General features: G+C 39.2%; 1 protein-coding gene across 20 annotated transcripts in view; it reads right to left on the reverse strand.

Moving 5' to 3' along the window:
* The window catches only part of LOC106834680 (EGF-like and EMI domain-containing protein 1), a 586744-nt gene that overhangs the window by 504273 nt on the left and 65492 nt on the right, over positions 1-16979 (reverse strand). For 17 of the 20 annotated variants that reach the window (XM_070509516.1, XM_070509525.1, XM_070509519.1 and 14 more), the window contains exon 2: positions 9978-10087. The exons of the other annotated variants lie outside the window; for them this stretch is intronic. The gene's annotated coding sequence lies outside the window, so the exon portion shown is untranslated. The remainder of the gene's footprint in view (positions 1-9977; positions 10088-16979) is intronic. 20 annotated transcript variants of the gene reach the window in all.

The following is a 16979-nucleotide window of genomic DNA, read 5'->3' on the forward strand; positions in this document are numbered from 1 at the left end:
CCCCAGGCAAATAAAGATTCTCCTAGCAGATATGACGGTCCAAGGTCTCCCAGAAGCTGAGGTCAAAGGGCAGAACTCCTTTTGCATAAGGTTAAATTCTTCACTAAACATCTTCATTTTCCTATAAGCTTTCAATTTGGGGCACTTATCTCAATGATAAACATACTCATTATGGTTGTAACTATGCCCTTAGGCATTCTGAAGGTCAAGGGAGATTTTTTTTAAAAATAGAGATTAAGAAAGCTGGGTTATAGTAGAATATTCATGGAGGCAAAGGAAGGGAGAGGTGGGTGTAAAATGCACTATGATGCCTGGTCAGAAACCCAGACCTTGGCATTATGTGCTTGGAACAAATATAGCAGGAGCTCGTTCACTCCCTGGCAATAACGAAGGAGTGGACTGCCCCCAACATCTAGTACTTGCCTGCGAGAGGGCAGAGTCAGCTAGTTCTGCACCTCTGGATGAAAGAGCATGAACAGCAGTCTGCTCAGTACGTTTAGAGGGATTCCTCAAAGCTCCCCCTACCCAACAAGGCCACCCTACCTGCTGACTGCCAGAACTCTGTCACCATTTAGGTTAAGCTTCGTGTCTTCACTGTTAAAATACAAATATGTTAAACCACTAGTATCCATGAATACTTCGGTTTGAAGTTGTTTCCTGAGAGAAGCAATGGAACTAAATTCTGATGGATGAATGAAAAGAAAGAGAAAAATGTGAACTGTGAAAACTGCATGTGGGCCTAAATGGAGAAAGATGAGAAAGAATTCCCCAACCCCACTCTGCTCCCTCCATTTCTTAGCCCAGCACAGTGCATAGTGTGGCCAAAAAAGAAGGCTCTAAGAGCCCATGCAAGTCCTGCTCATCCTCAGGTAGCTGTGGGACAATATCACAAAGCACTAAAGTTAAAGATCTGGGTTGGAGTCTTGGCTCAGCTACTAACAAGCTGTGACTTGGGCATATCAATTAAGCTTTCTGAGTCTCTGTCACCTCAATTCTAATTTGGGAATAATACAAATTCTCTCACAGAGTGGGTGTGAGGCTTAAATGAGATAACATATGGGAAAGCACCTTGTTTTTTTAACTACTGTATAAATACGTTATTATTAGTTGAGCAGATTGGAAAAATAGCTTTAGCTTTTTTATTTCTAATTTTGAGTATATATGTGTATATATATGTGTATACGCCACACATATGTATCACCCCAGAGCAATTGGGTCCTATAAAATAATAATACTTGAAGAACATTATCACCAAAATGATAATACTTCACGAATCTCCCATAAAAAGGGCTATCCAGTCACAGGGGTTTGGAATACAGGGGAATCTAGATACCCTCTGAGGGAGTCTCACCACACATTAATTAGCACACTGAAGGCTCTAGAAAGTCCTACAAGAATGAACACAATGTAAGACTATTAGACATAGAATTTCCCAAACTTTTTTGAACACAGAAACTTCATGTCTTGTAACACTTCTTAAAACCAATGGAAACAATGATCCAGAGAAGAAACTTTGAGAAATACAGTAAAGTAGATTACTCACATTTAAAAAAATATAACAATAAGGCATCATGTCCCACACATCCAGCTTTCTGAGAACTCCATTCATCACATTATAATGATTGGTTTCCTGTCTCCGTAACCAGAATGTAGGCTTTTCAATCACAGAGCTACGTCTTTCTCACACAGGTCCTAAACAGTCACTCAACACGTGTATGTATAATGAGCAAAACTTTAAGTGAAGAGAATCATTTAACTTATGCTTTTTGTAGGAAGATTGTTTTCTGAGCATACTGACCAAGTTGAAACACTAAAAATAAGATATAAATCCTTTATGTTCCCTTCAGGGAAAGGAGATCAACTTTATTTTTCATAAACAGGCAAGTACTTACATTTTAAAGAAACATCACATAGTGGGTGAAAGAACGAACTTGAGAGCCAGACCCCTGAGCGCACACTCTGGCTCCATCATTTACTACATCTATGATCTCAGATAAGTTCCTTAACTTCTCTTGCTTCAGATGTGTCATCTGTGAAAGACGACTATTAATGGCACTTACCTTAGAGGAATGTTGTGAGTATTAAATGAGCCAAGATGCATTAAGTACTTAGGAGAGCACCTTGCATGTAGAAAGCGTGAGTTATGAGTTAGCTATTATTGTCATTATTATCCACGTTCAACATTTTCTAGTTCATCACTAAATACACCCTGTAGAATCAAATAACCCTGGGTGGTCCCAGGTCATTCTCCTCTAAGGTCATCATATTTGTGATATGAGGCAATTCTCATATAGTCTTTTTTAAAGTGCACATTCTGGTTGCTAACACTGGCCACGCAAGGCACACCGGGAAGGGTATGTTAGTAAAAGCACTACCACAGCTTCTATTCTCAAGTCAATGTCAGGGTAGTAAATCTTCTGCACGAATTCCAAATAGCAGGATGCTCCTTTACTGGGCTCACAGGAGGATGTCAGATAGTTATTGCTTTACTTTCTTCATAAACGGTCTATCCGTCCCTTTATTACACCCGTGCCAATCCCTGTCAATACTGCCATATCCTCTGTCAAGTTATGTAAAGCAGAATGCAGTCACCTTAATATGGACTTGCTAGAACCCTGCTGAGGGCTTAAGGCTCTAATGCAATGCATTTTTATGTGATGAACAAAATAACACAATTTTATACTGTCAGCTCATGCTAAGAACGCATATCAATTTATCTCCATAATATAACCTGCATTTCATTTCACACTATCTCCTAGTAATGCTCATTTAGGACTGCAGATTAATAAGTGTGTTCAATTAATGATTTTGCATTATTTTCCAAATTAAGACTCCTTCCCACACTAATTTTATAATTCAATTAAAATAAGCCATCAAGTTTTCTTAGCATGATTTGCTCTTTATAAACCCCCTGCCACTTTCTTACCCTTGCCATTGTTTCAGTAGGCCTACCGCTGAAAGGGAGCTGTAGATAAAGAGGAAATGTCTTCTAAACTTCCTATATTCATTTGCCAGGACAGCTGCAACAAAGTACCACAAACTGAGTGTTTTGAACGACAGAAATTTGCTGTCTCACAGTTCTGGCGGCTGGAAGTCTGAGCTCAAGGTGTCGGCAGGGTTAGTTCCTTCTGAGGGCTATGAGGGAGAATCTTTTCCGTGCCTCTCTCCTGGTTTCTGGTGGTTTGTTGACAATCTTTACATTCCCTGGCTTGTAGATACATCACCTGATCTCCGCCTTCTTCTTCCCATGGTATTCTCCCTGTGTGCATGCTTCTGTGTCCAAAGTTCTCCTTTTTGTAAGGACACCATTCATAGTGGATTAGGGGCCTACCCTATTTCAGTTTGATGGCATCTTAACTAGTTATATCTACACAACCGTATTCCTAAACAAGGTCACATTCTGAGCTTCCAGGGGTTAGGATTTCAACATATGAATTTTGGGGGGACAAAATTCAATCCATACCACTTTGCAAATTCAAAATGCTCTTGGGGACATGCCACTTTAAGAAAATCCTTTGGTCCAACCTCCTATCCATATAAAACAGATACATCATGGAGAGAGCCCATTGGACTCCTTGATTGGAACATACCGGTTGACTGAAAATCATACGTGTGATACCCAAGGTTTGCTCAGATTTCCCAGAGGATGGGAAGCAAGGCAACAGCAGGAGCCTTTCCGTCTTCACTCAGTGCTCTTCCCCTAAAGATTCTTAGAGAATTCACAGCCAATAAAAAGGAGTAATGCTTGGATAATGCTTTCCTAACTTACAGATCACAATGATTATCTCACACGACTCTCACAAATAACAATCTGGCAGACAGACGATTATGTCAAGTACTTCTATAAAGGGACCATGGCTAGAAGGTTAAGCTTGCATGCTCTGGAGCCAGAACACATGGATATGGATCCTAGATCCCCTGCTTTCTAGTTGTTTGACCTTGGACAGGTTTGTATGCTTCAGTCAGGTACAAAAATGGGGCCAGTAAGAGTATTCACTTCATAGACTTGTTGAAAGGATCAATAATTTAATCCATATAAATTGTTTAGAATAATGCCTGGTATATGGAAGGTGCTCAGGAAAATTAGAGCTATTATTACTTTACAAATGATGACATTGAAGCTCAGGGACATAAAATGACTTCTTCAAGATAATGCAGGTGGCCAGTGGTGAGACTCAACCTCAACCTCAGAACTTCTGAGGGCTTTCCATGTCACCAGACAGCATTTCAGCAACACTCCATTTTTAACGTGCATCGACATCACACTTTGAAGTAATGGAGACATTTGTGGACTCTGGCACACACGAGTAGAGTACTAAGCTGTACTGTTGTATGCTCAAGAAACCCCAACTGCTGGACTGCCTGCTCAGGGATCTGGACTTAGGGAAGGCGAAATCCTTACAGAATCCTATGAGTTAGCCACTTCTGCATAAGGTTCTGGAATAACTGGTTTGGCTGGACCAGAAAGAACATGGGTGTAAACAAAGTGACTGTTTTTTACCATATCCCATGTGCATCTCTTATTGCAACCAAGAAAACTGCTTGTATTATTATTATTCCTTGAACTTGCTGTGCTTTTCATGTCTCTGGAAAATATTATCGTTCTGTTTATCTTGAAGAATAAGTTGTACTTTGTATTTTCAAACCTCAGAAATCTTCCTTTATCTCCTGGCATGACATAGAGAGACCCTTTCCTGTTTTCTTTTAGGACAGAATCAGCATCCATCATAGCACTTCTGAGCTACACTATAATCACTGGTTTCCTGGTCTCTATTTCCCACCACACTAAGGACACCGTATTTGTTTTGGTATCTGCACACAGCCTAGTGTATAAATATTTACTGATTAACTGGAAGACTGACTAAAAGAATGAATGAATGAATATATGAAGAAAAGAGACAAGAAGATCTCAGAGTCTTAGCATCCAACCATTAGGCACATTATATTTCCACTTGACTTATGACCAGAGAAAGGGAAGACAGAATAAGTGATGAGGAAAAAGGTGTGACTTTGTGTGTGATATTAATCAGTTAATGAAGGTCCCAGTTGTTCTGCCTAGATCCATAGAATTTAAAAAGAGAGAAAATTTCACCACCAGCTATCTAGCCTGATTTGCGTGTGTTCAAATCTTCAAAATATTCCCTTTGATTCCTTTAATCAATAGCTATTTTAGAAAGCTCTTCATTACTTCCTAATTGTCCAAATTCATTTTCTTCATTTTTCCTTCTTAGAGGCACATTTTTCAAATGACTTAAGTAGTCAGCAATTTTAGAATCATTATTAACTTCAAGCATTTCTCTCGGTTATTAGCATGTCCCTTCTCTCTCTAGGACTAAATTCTTCTCTGTGTTTTTAAAAGGCCATCTGGTTCATTTTCTAGACTTCTTTTTTCCCATACGTCTCAAATAAAGTCAACTTGACCCTATACTTAGAGCAATCCATGTTTACAATAACTCTGATCCTAGATATTTTAATTCATCACATCTCTGGTTTTGGATGAAGATCTAAGTGATTCCTTATTATGTTAACATGTCACAAAATAAGTAAATAATTAGCATCATCTAGATTTTAATCCATCCCAACTGAGTAAACTGGTGAAGCCATTACCATCACAAAACATATTTACATTACAAAACTTTTTATAAATAATTTGAATGAATATTTTGATCCTTAAGTATATTAAAATTAAAAATACACACATCATTGACCCCAACAATCCCATTGCCAGGAATGTGTATCACAGAAATAAAAGCACCATATTATTGCAGGACTGATCGTTGGGCCAAAAAACTGAAAACAAATGAATGTTCACCAATAAGTGGGTGGTTGAAAATTTATGATACATTGATACCATGGAATGTTATGCACTGTTTGTATATGATTCCATAAGCACAGAGAAAGATATGAAAGAGTATTAAGCAGTTTGTTACTGGGGAGGGGAGAGGAAGTTGAGGGAAAGAGGAGGGAAGATAATGGAGAAGCAGGAAAAGAAAGAGGGATATTCATGGCAAACAGTATATAGAATATGATCTCATTTATGTAAAATGGCATCTGTGTGTATGAATATGAATAAATCTATATAAAATGGTGACCACATAGTTATCTGCAGGCCATAGGACTGTACGTTTTTACTTTCTTATATTGTATATACTGTTAATTTGTTATAACTTGAAATTTTTTAATTTGAATTTTTTAATCATTTGAATTATTGTTTATATAATTTGAAAAACATTAAAGTTACTTTCATTGTGATATATATATAGAGAGAGAGAGTAGTGTCAATCAAACCAAGGGTTATGTACTTATGATTCAGAACTCAAATCCAGCTACTGGATAAGAGATGGGTTATAGGCAGTTCCACCAGACTATAATCAACCTGCTCAATAGCGTATATATCCTATCCACTATATCCTTTCTAATTTTCTAACTCTATCTGTAATTCTTTCTAATTACGTTCTTTCTAATTTCTTTGCTGATTTTCCTTTTAATCCACTTTCAAGATTCACCTAATGTCATTCCTTCTTAATTGGGTTTTCCCTTGTTTCCCCAAATATCTGATTTCCTAGGAAGTCTTCAAAATTCCTCCATAAAACCCTCTTAAATTGACATACTTCGTGATATCTCATTTTGCTGGATGAAAGGCAATACCATGTAGGAGATGCCTGATGCTCCTGCATCCCTCAGGGTTCATCAACTTTTCTTTTTAAATTCAACAGGAGTTCCACAGTGAGAGAAGAAATGTTCTCAAAATCTAAACATAAATAAACTTGGACAATAATACTGGCAAATGCAGTGCGGCCTCCTGAAAGGTATCTGTATCACTGGGCTTCTCTTACAACTTTTTGGTGTACAAATGAACTCATGGAAAAGATACACTGATTCTGCCTAGATTTAAACAAGCCAGAATTTCCAACAACCCAGAATTGAAAAATACAAAACCTAGCTGCTTGAATTTCAGAAAGCACTTTAATTACTTTGGTATATAAAAGTTGTTAAGAGACTGGAATAATCAAAATATTCAAGAACTAAGGTAGAAAATAATGAATACATTAATTCAGGTGTAATTTCTAGGCCATTATCATTACAATACGTCTCTTTAATTACCTTTCCCTCCAGGACTTGATGTTTTGCAAGATTTGTTCCACCAAACAAATGAATTAATAAAGTAACAATTAATTAATTTTTTAAAATTCTTAATGAATCAATGGCACGTGTAATTGCCCATCACAGCTACTGATCAAGATGAGGAAACCAGTGTTGCATACGTAGTTGAAACAATTTATTTAGAGGCAAATAATTTGTTATCATAGATCAATGCATAATTTCTGTTAGCTTCTTAAAAATAATGGAAACAGTCAAAGATACACTCCAGAGCTGAAAGTGTACACAGACCTCTGTTTCAGAATCAGTGTTCCATGGTCAAAGAATAAATTGAGGTTAAAAATCAGCTTTATGTTAATTCACAAATTTGTTTAAAAAAGAAAGAAACAAACAACTCCAAAAAGAGTATCAGGATTAATTTACAAGAAGAAAAGCTTTGAAGTGACCCATGAAAAACGTGAGCCTTAACCTTATGCCAAGGGCACGGAAGACAAATGGACATGAGTGATGAGCTCTCAGCAACCTCCCAATGTCACTTACAAAGATTCAAGTAACAGATAAGAAATAGCAAATATATCAGCAGAAGATAATGCATACAATATTTTCGTTAGCTTTTCACACCTATTTCTTTAACTTCTATAACATCAGTTTTGGTTTGTTTTTCCTGCTCTGAAAAGATAAATGCAGATGCATTCACATTCTCTGGAGACTAGAATCAGATGATCAAGTCAAAACAAATCCTTTTGAAAGCACACGATCTCATGGCAGATGCAGTAAAGGATACATCCTTGGCCATTCTGAAAATTTCCTACACAAGAAACATCCTAAATGCACATGTCCAAAATTGACAGTCAATAAAGTTTCAACCTTGAAAACTCAGTTACCAAGTTTTGAAACTAAGAATCATACAAGTGTTGGGTTTTTTATTTATTTTTTAATAAAGGGCATGAAAGTAATAAATATCACATCACACTGAATTTGTGTTAATCCCCATTTATTCATTCACAAGCCACAGTGATATCACAGAAGAATATGGTACCAGCAATTTCAAACCATGGCTCCGTTAAAGATTTAACATCTGAGGTCAGCATGAGGTTTTCTTATTAAGCTGCCATTTCCTTCACAAAATAGACTATTTTGTACTTACTGGTACCCTTTGAACTCTTATAGTGAATAATTAAAACTAAACTGCAAAGCATAATTTGAGATGCTGAGTACACTGCCATTGTAGGATTTTGCTTAGTGGCTCATTTTTAATGCTCGCCAATCCCCGGAGGCGTAACCCTGCCGTTAGTCTGAATCGACAAACAAAAATTGGCTGGCTCCTAAAAGCAAAACAGACAACTCCAAATCATAATAAAATGGTCTTGTTGGTGACTCACCATATTGACAGCGGGGTCCCTGAAAACCCTCTGAACACTGCTGAGCTTCTCTGTCTGAGCAGCTCCTTCCACTGAAACAAGTCCCCACCGCAGAGACAGCTCAAGGGAGGGTGGACAGGAGAAGGTGGAGAATGGAGTTTAAGGAAGGAAAGAAGATCCTCAATGCAAGCACCAAGTTGCTAATGTAAATATAATCTAGAAATTCCCACCAGCCTTCTGTAGAAAGGTTGAAGCGTTTTCATTATAAGTTAAGGCCTCACTGTGGAAAGCCTCGTAGAACTCTATGTGGTAGCACCCGCATCGCCTAGGAGCTTGTGGAAATGCAGTATCTCAGGCCTCACTCCAGACTTACTGAATCGGAATCCACACTTTAACAAGATACTAGGTGACTGATATTCACATTCAAGTTTGAGCAGCGCTAGTCTAAAGAAACTCCATGGATAAGATGATCGTGTGGCCCAAACAATTTAAAATCAAGCAAGAAATGCTAATACTTACTAGAGGCAAAGGATTGTGATAAGTGTCATACAACAATATAAAGAATTCATCTCACAGTCATTAATTTCCAGTTTATAACATAGTAGAGATGACATCGTGGGCAGATGTTTTCCCTGAGCTTATACCAGCTGGCCACAGTGGCCCAGCAGCGCCTGCAAATACAGTGACCCTTGGTGCACCACTCAGCACAAAGCCTGCCTGACATGGGAAGCTTGAGGCAACTCCCTTAGATATTTCGAGAGCAGAAAGCACAGTGGGAAAGGAAAACAGGATGCTGACACATTCCCTAAGGTACCGGATAGCAGGAAAGATGAATTGTTGTGCTCTGTGCTGCACTGACTGCAACACACTGAAGCATTTTAAGTGACTTCGCAATAACCATAAACACATAGGTAAAGGAGTCACTGAATGAACCATTCCTCCTAGTATGAATGAACTATATAATGCCACTAGTTCTGCAGCTTGAGTGCTGTCAAACTACTCTGAAGGGTCTGGAATATCCTCGCCAGAGGTTTGTGAAAGCACTGCATACCTCATCTTGAAAAGGAAACCGCCTCCAGAGTTCTGCAATTAATCATGACAAGCACAAGTTGAGAAATCCCATTTAGATTTAGTACGGTGATTTCCCTCCGGACTTTTGAATCAACTGTGGATTACAAATTTGATGATATGGGAAAAGGGCAAACAGAGAAGGGAGATGGAAGTCAAGGTGTAACCTGTCTGGCTTTAAATAAACTGTCTTTTAAATAAAGAGAATATACAGCAGCAGTGCGATGGGTCCTGAGTTCTGACCAATCATTAGAAACACTTAACAGAAAGGCTTTTTGTTCATTTTTGCACGTCATGAGTGAATTTTCAGTCCAAAGAGATGCTCTGAATTTGTGGTGATTCTGAAGATGCCTAAAACTTGACAGGTATGATATGATTGAAGCCCAAAACAGAGTGAAATCATTACTTCTAGTGACAGAGAGTTAGACAGGAAGAATTATAACTTACAGGGTAGGCAGCCAGGTTCACGGTTGTGCCGGCTCCAACCAGGGCAGCACGTGTAGACGGTCTGCTGCTCTCTGGTGTACATCTGTCTATAGATGGTATAGTAACGCGTCCTAAGAATCAAAGGAATCTGGATCAGCAATGCTTCCTCTTAAGGTAAAGCTGTCATCCTAAACCTGCTAAAAAATTCTCCCTCCAACCCAAATCCTGCCATTTATACGCACGCATGCACGTGTGTGTGCACACACACACACCCCTCACTACATATGCAACCAAGATTTAATATAATATAGGCCAGTGAAGATTAAGAGGCACCCCCATGTCCTTCGGTATAAATTATTCTAAGGGTCACTCAGCTATCAGAACGAAACACAAAATTATAGAGAGAATAATGAAATCCTGAAGGATAATAAAGTACATGTTTTTCAGCTTGACAGTGAAGGTCCTTCATTTATTGATCCTGCTATAGCATGCATCCTCAACAGCGATGATATCACCCCGAAGGGGGCAACAATTGGATCTTGGGTGGGAGGGGTGAAAAGAACCTTAGCAAATATCATGGTTTGTGGTCCTACAAAGGAGCACAGTATACAAACAGATATAAAGTGTATCTATGGCATTAAAACATCATGGACAAGGGGGATGATTACTAACATTTAAAAAAAAAGTTGACGTAGCAAAACCAGAAGGACCTGCAACTAGAATATACAACTACGTACTGGGGGAGCTTCGGGGAGAAGAAGGAAAAAAACAAGAAGATTGCCAACAGATGTTAACTCAGGTACCAATCTTTAAAAAAAAAGTTGACAACGGCTTCTTAGGGGGCAATAATCAACAAAAGGTTGAAAACACTAATTCATGCTGACCTCTTAATAGACCATAATAGCAAACATCTTTAAACTGGCTAATTATTTTTCTATCAAATCAATGCCATATTTATTCTTTATCCTAAAAGTATTAACATATTCTCTCCCCTTCACATATCTATCCTCATATCACCAGCCCAAATCCCCTCCATTATCCAAAGCCAACTTCAAGTTCCACTTCCTCCAACTTCTCTTTCCCCGTCATGCCAGTGCACCTTGCTTTTTCTCTTCTCTCGAAAATTGGACTTGTTGGTCATACCATTTTTATGACACTTAATTATTCACCGTATTGAAGCATAACCTAATATTTTGTATGTGCATCTCTCCAATCAGAAGATAAGTACAGGTTTGCATACTTATACACAAACGAAAGGGATAGCAGCTTGGCGAAGATGCAGAACATCTTTGAACACTGCCTCAACTTCAAACCCAAGGTCATAAATATTTGCTACATAGAGGAATGTATAAAACTACCAAGCTCTTGAGAATAAAAATGTAAAACATGTTCTACTTAACTCCTGTTTGCTTTCCCACGTCTGAATGTCTATATGGTAGTGGACTTTCTTTGGTTCAGTCTAATGTCAACAAAGATTAAACCTCATGGCGGGGAGGAGTACAGAATATTTAAATGAAAAGCCATTTTCAAAAACAGGTACTCTAATGAATAAACATATTGAGTCCCTACTGTGTACCAAGCATTGTCCCACACGTGTTAAATGTGTTTTCGTTAATCCTCTTAATACTCATGCATGATACTATTTTTCTAACTTTACAGACTAAGGCACAGAGGAATTTAGGAACTTTGCCTAGGGCCACAGAGCTAGTAAGAGCCAGAAGTTTTCTGATTTAAACTTTATTTAAAGGTCCTGAGTGTAGACCAAAAAAGACTATCCATCTGAAAGTTACATACACCCACACACACACGATGCTATGTGTAAATATCCATCATTATAAGTGATTTAGTCTTATAATATTTTATTGAGTTCTATATTATCAGTATTCTGCTATTTCTATACAGTGGAAAACCCAGTTATTTATAAATGTCCCCAACTTTCCTTTGGTAATAATAGGAGTAGTCAGACTACTACTAATAATAATAATAAATTCATTAATCTAAAGCCATGCTTTTTTACCTTTAAGTATCCTGAATTCAGGCCCAGTTGACTCATTTACATAAAACTTAACCCATTAGCAACTCTTTGTAGTAAGAGGTTAGATGTTTTGTAAAATTATTTTAAAACTTTGGAAAAAAGAGTCCACAGGAAGCCTTGATTCATAGAAAGCACCGTGCTTGCTTTTTCTCTCCTCTCCCAGCCCGCCGAGGTAACCCTAATTCAAAGGCCATAATAAGGTTAAAGAAGCTCTAGGTTTCAAAGTGGTACGAGAGAATCAAGGGCAGGTCAGATGGCCGTCCTCCACCGTAGACACCCCGGATCCAAGTGGCGCTAAATTTAGCAAACCAGCACAATATTCCTTGTTTCTCTCAGTCTTCTGATCTCCAGTTTTCAATAGTCTATCACGTCATGAGGTAAAATTAGTGGCATCTGACACAAAACACCTCACACATAAACGAGGCCTAAAGTCAAGTAGTAACATATCCTGTCTGAAGGAAAATCTAATTCTGAAAGTTTCTGGTGGACATATCTTACGCTTGTTTACTCAACTATAATAATTATTTTCTAAAATTTATTGGATGAAATCTTTAGACATAGTTGAGGCTTTTGGCTTTGATTTTTAGTAATCAAAAGGACATAGCAGAAGGACTGTCACCTTCTTTCATAACCCACACACCATCTTGGTCCCGTGCAGCCCTGTTTCCAGAGCTTGATGGTGTGTGTGAATGCTTGACCACACGGGTGTGGACGTCCCACCACAGCCAGTTGCTGTTCTTCACAAACATTTCGACTTGAAAAAAGAAAAGAGTAGTAATGCAATAAAAATAGATTCTTTATGTTTTATACATAAATCATTTATCCCTCCATTTTCCACAAAAAGCTTCTGGTGACTTACATAAACACATAAAGTAAGAGAGTAAAATATAGGCAATACAAAAAAATTCAGGCCAAGGAAAAAGAAAATTCAGAACGGATTTTAAAAACAAGGAGAAATTTAGAAGATAAATCCAAAAGCCGTAAGTTCTCATGTGCTTAGGAAAATTCAGCTGCAAATTAAGTTCTGAGCTCTTGGGTAGCCAAAATTAAAAAAGAAACAGAATTGCATAAGTAGCAATATGCATGAAGAAAAAGCAGGCCAATTCATCAAAAGAGGTTAAATTTTTTCCTGGAAATTATTTCTGAACAATATGTTCCATTGGCATGTTTCATACATAATGCTTGTTTAAACACAAATATTTTTCAATCAGCACCATTATATTAATATTTCATTATAGAAAGTTTATACAAATTTACAGGATTCTAGACACACTAGCTTTAATTTTTAAATGTGTGGGGCCTGGAGTGTGAGAATTAAATTCTTTCGTGATTTGAGGAATGCTTTACTCAGTGATGGGTGATTTACTAGTCCATATCCATTGTCCTGCAGTTGAAAACAACAGTAGTGATAAGAGCAGGTTGGCCCCATCACTCACACTTTTCATGCATTCAGTCACCTGTGTGCCAAGCACCGCCCTCACTGGGGTCAGACTTGGATGTTCTTCTCTTGCCATCAGGAAACTCACAGTCTAGCTTAGTCTCCATACTCACAATCTGCTGAAAATAGAAATGATTTCTGATTCTGGAGTTCTAGTAGGCCCCTAAACAACTCTGTGAACCTGTCCAGGGACACAACAATAACACTGATAAAAACACCTAAGAGTACTTCCCGCACTGAAATCAGTTACATCACCCTCCACAGCTGCAGTCCCTTTTTTGCGATCACTTCTCTCCGTGGCGCTCACTAAATCTCACCATCTGATTCCACCTACAGCCCAGTTCTCACTTCCACATATATTTCTGAAAGGGGATTGCGTGGATCGTTAACTGCACCTAACCTGAATAAAATTCACGTGGAACTTTATTTATGAGTTTGCACTGCACATTTTAATGCTTTAGGTAAATACTCTAAGAAAACAATAAATGTAAAAACTATACGTAAGTCAAGCATCCATACAATCATCAATAATTGGGCAGTGGGCCTAAAGGAAACCTTAGCCTTTAAACATCCCATATTAGATTCTCTGTAAACTGCCTGTACCTACACTTTCAGGTGGGCTTCCCTGTTTTTTGTGAGCCAACTAACCCCACTTAAAATGAGCTCATCACACCTTTGTTTTTTCAGTCTTAGTTTGAAAGCTTGCACCTCATCTAGCCTTGAACTCCATTTGTAACCTACTCTTCATCTATTATTCCATCCATCCACCCAACCACCCAGGCATCCACCCACTCATTCAACCATTTGACAAATACTTACTGTCACCTACATGTGCCAGAAGCATCCCCCGACACTAGGATTTCAGCATAAGTAATTCATTTGGGAGGTGCAGAAAACACTGGTAAGGGAGTGGTGAAATGAGACAGGGAAGGAGAGTTGGCCAAAAAGTGATGCACTATGAGCCAGCCAACACTTTAGATGACTAGCCCCCAAGGGAGGAGGGAGCCTGGGCATTGACACACTAATTCCTATCGGTCACTGGTTGAGGGCTACTTCCTTTCTAGCATTTCAGGTGGAAGCACAGGTATGCAGAGTCAGCTTCCAGAAGCCAAGTAAGTCTTCAGGCAAAGAAATGCAAATGCTGGCAGCTGAAAGCCTGGCAGGTGTGCAGTGGTAAAGGAGAGGGGACATGGGTGCTATAATGACAGTTTCAGCTGCAGGTGGTACAAACAAAAGAAAGCGCATATTCACTTTGTATTGATAACCTAAATAGAAGAGAAAATGCATTTGTAAAAATACTTAAATAAATACAAAATGTGAAGTGCTGAGATGGAAGCAATCAGGGGGCTGAAATAGAGGAAGCTTACTAAGACTCATTAATTAGCAAAGGCCTCACTGAGAGGTGATACTGTGACCCGAAAGGGTGAAGAGAAGATAGCCATAGAAGAGCTCAGGGATGCCACTCAGGCGGAAGAAACAGAATGAGCAGAGGCTTTATGAGGGGAAAACACTTGGCCTCCAGAGTATCTGAAGGAAGGCCAAATTGGCTCCAATGATGAGACGCTTGGTAGAGCAGACAGGGCCTTTCAGGCCAAGGAGTTTTGGTTTTATTCTCAGGTCTCTGGAAGCCACAGAGGGTTTTTAGAACTGATTTCTGACCTCATTTCCTACAGCCAGGATCTGGAGGTGGACATGTGATACTCTCTCTCTAACACCAACTGTAGCCGCCCTCCCTGACAATGACTTAGTTTATATCTGCTCCTGGACACCACAACAGCCCAGCCCAATCCAGCCTGGGCCCCAAGTCCTAGGAATCCCCATGCCTCCCTCGGGGGTCTTCCCGATTCCTATAAAGAAGGAAGACCTCAAGGGAAATGTGTACCTTCGGAGAGACCCAAAGCCAGCAGCCCCGGCGAACATGGAAAGGTAAACACAAATTTCATGCATCACAAGGAAATTGTATTAGACCTAAATTTCTAGAAAACTATCTGTAATCCAGAGTGCCACCAAGCAATTTCTTTAACACCGTAAGAAATGTTAATGTGACTTTAGAACTTCACACATTCTATTACTGAACCGTAGTTAGCAAGGAACACAGTTTTGGTTGAGATGAGTTTTCATTTTGGTGAACTCATGCTAGGGAATGTTTTGGTAAAGCTGTGTCATTCTTGACTGCCACGTCCAACTGCCACGTCCATGTGGCTAAGTCAGTCAGTCACTTGGTTATTCTACAGGTGTCCTGCATGCATAAGTAATAAAATTTTCTCCTATAAATCTCTCTGTTGTCAATTAATTCATAGGCCCCCAAACACTTGAATCTAAGTTGACCAAAGAAAAGATTTTCCTCCTAATCATTTTGGCAACGAGGATGAGATAGTCAGACGTCCTCATTCACTCTTGTCCACTGCAGCTGGGCTCTTGTGATCTCTGACCAAACTGGCAAAAGTAAGCTTTCTTTTCTGCTACTGTTTTGTGTTGCGCTGTCTAAGTGTTGTTTATCATAAGAAGGAGAATCATAAGATAGAACGCAGGCATAGGTCCCATAAGCCTGTTGTTCAAGCCAGCCTCACAAACTGGTGAGTTTGCAGTTCTCCACAGATTGGTGACCGCCTGGACAAACTTGCTGTGGGTCACCAATAAAACCAGATGAGTTTCTCCTTCTGTCTCAATTCTGTATTCTGAGAGCTTGGCTCTGGTTTTCTGCCTGCCATGGGGCAGAGATTGTCAGGTCTGTGTTCAGAGATAGCCAATCATTAGCTTGGGGACCTGAGACATGAGGTACACAAGTAAAGTTTCTGCTACCCATGGCAAACTCTCAGGGCGGTCGTCTAAGTCTACACGCTGTAGGGTCTCAGCCCATAAGGATCGCTGTCATCTCCTTCCCCATTGCCTCTGTAGTGCTGAGACTTCCCATTTCAGCATCACCTACCTGGAATCATAAGCTTTCTTACCAGACTCCCAGATCTCTGCTTGGGGTCTGGTTGAGCAAAGGTAGTAAGAGCTTCTTATTTTTTCAAAAAGAAATTTTCCAAAATTTAGATTTACAGGTGAAAACTTTTTGGTTAGAACTAGTCTAGTCCTTGGGGTACTGTGACTCTTGCTTTGTATCTCCCAAGGATAGCCATGTGTTCTGTTTGTCACTGCCACATTGAGAAACTGTACTATCAAGAAGCATATATCTTTAAATCGTGAGATGGTATATTCATAAGTTTTGCTAATCTGCTACAAAATGCTGATATAAGAGCGAAAATTCACAATTATCTCCTTCCTAGTTTTCTCTGTAAAATAAAGTCTTCCGTATTTGTCAGCTCACGCTGTCATAACAAGATACAACAGACTGGGTAGCTTAAACAACAGACAGTTATTTTCTCATGGTTCTGGAGGCTGGAAGTCCAAGATCAAGGTGCCAGCAAGGTTAGTTTCTGATGAGAACTCTCTTCCTGGCTTACAGACAGCTGCCTTCCCGCAATGTGCTCACATAGCCTTTCCTCTGTGTGCACACACAGAGAGAGAAGTCTCTAGTATCTCTTCCTCTTCTCATAAGGACACT

Source organism: Equus asinus, chromosome 5 (genome assembly GCF_041296235.1).
Source record: "Equus asinus isolate D_3611 breed Donkey chromosome 5, EquAss-T2T_v2, whole genome shotgun sequence".
Taxonomy (NCBI): Eukaryota; Metazoa; Chordata; class Mammalia; order Perissodactyla; family Equidae; genus Equus; species Equus asinus.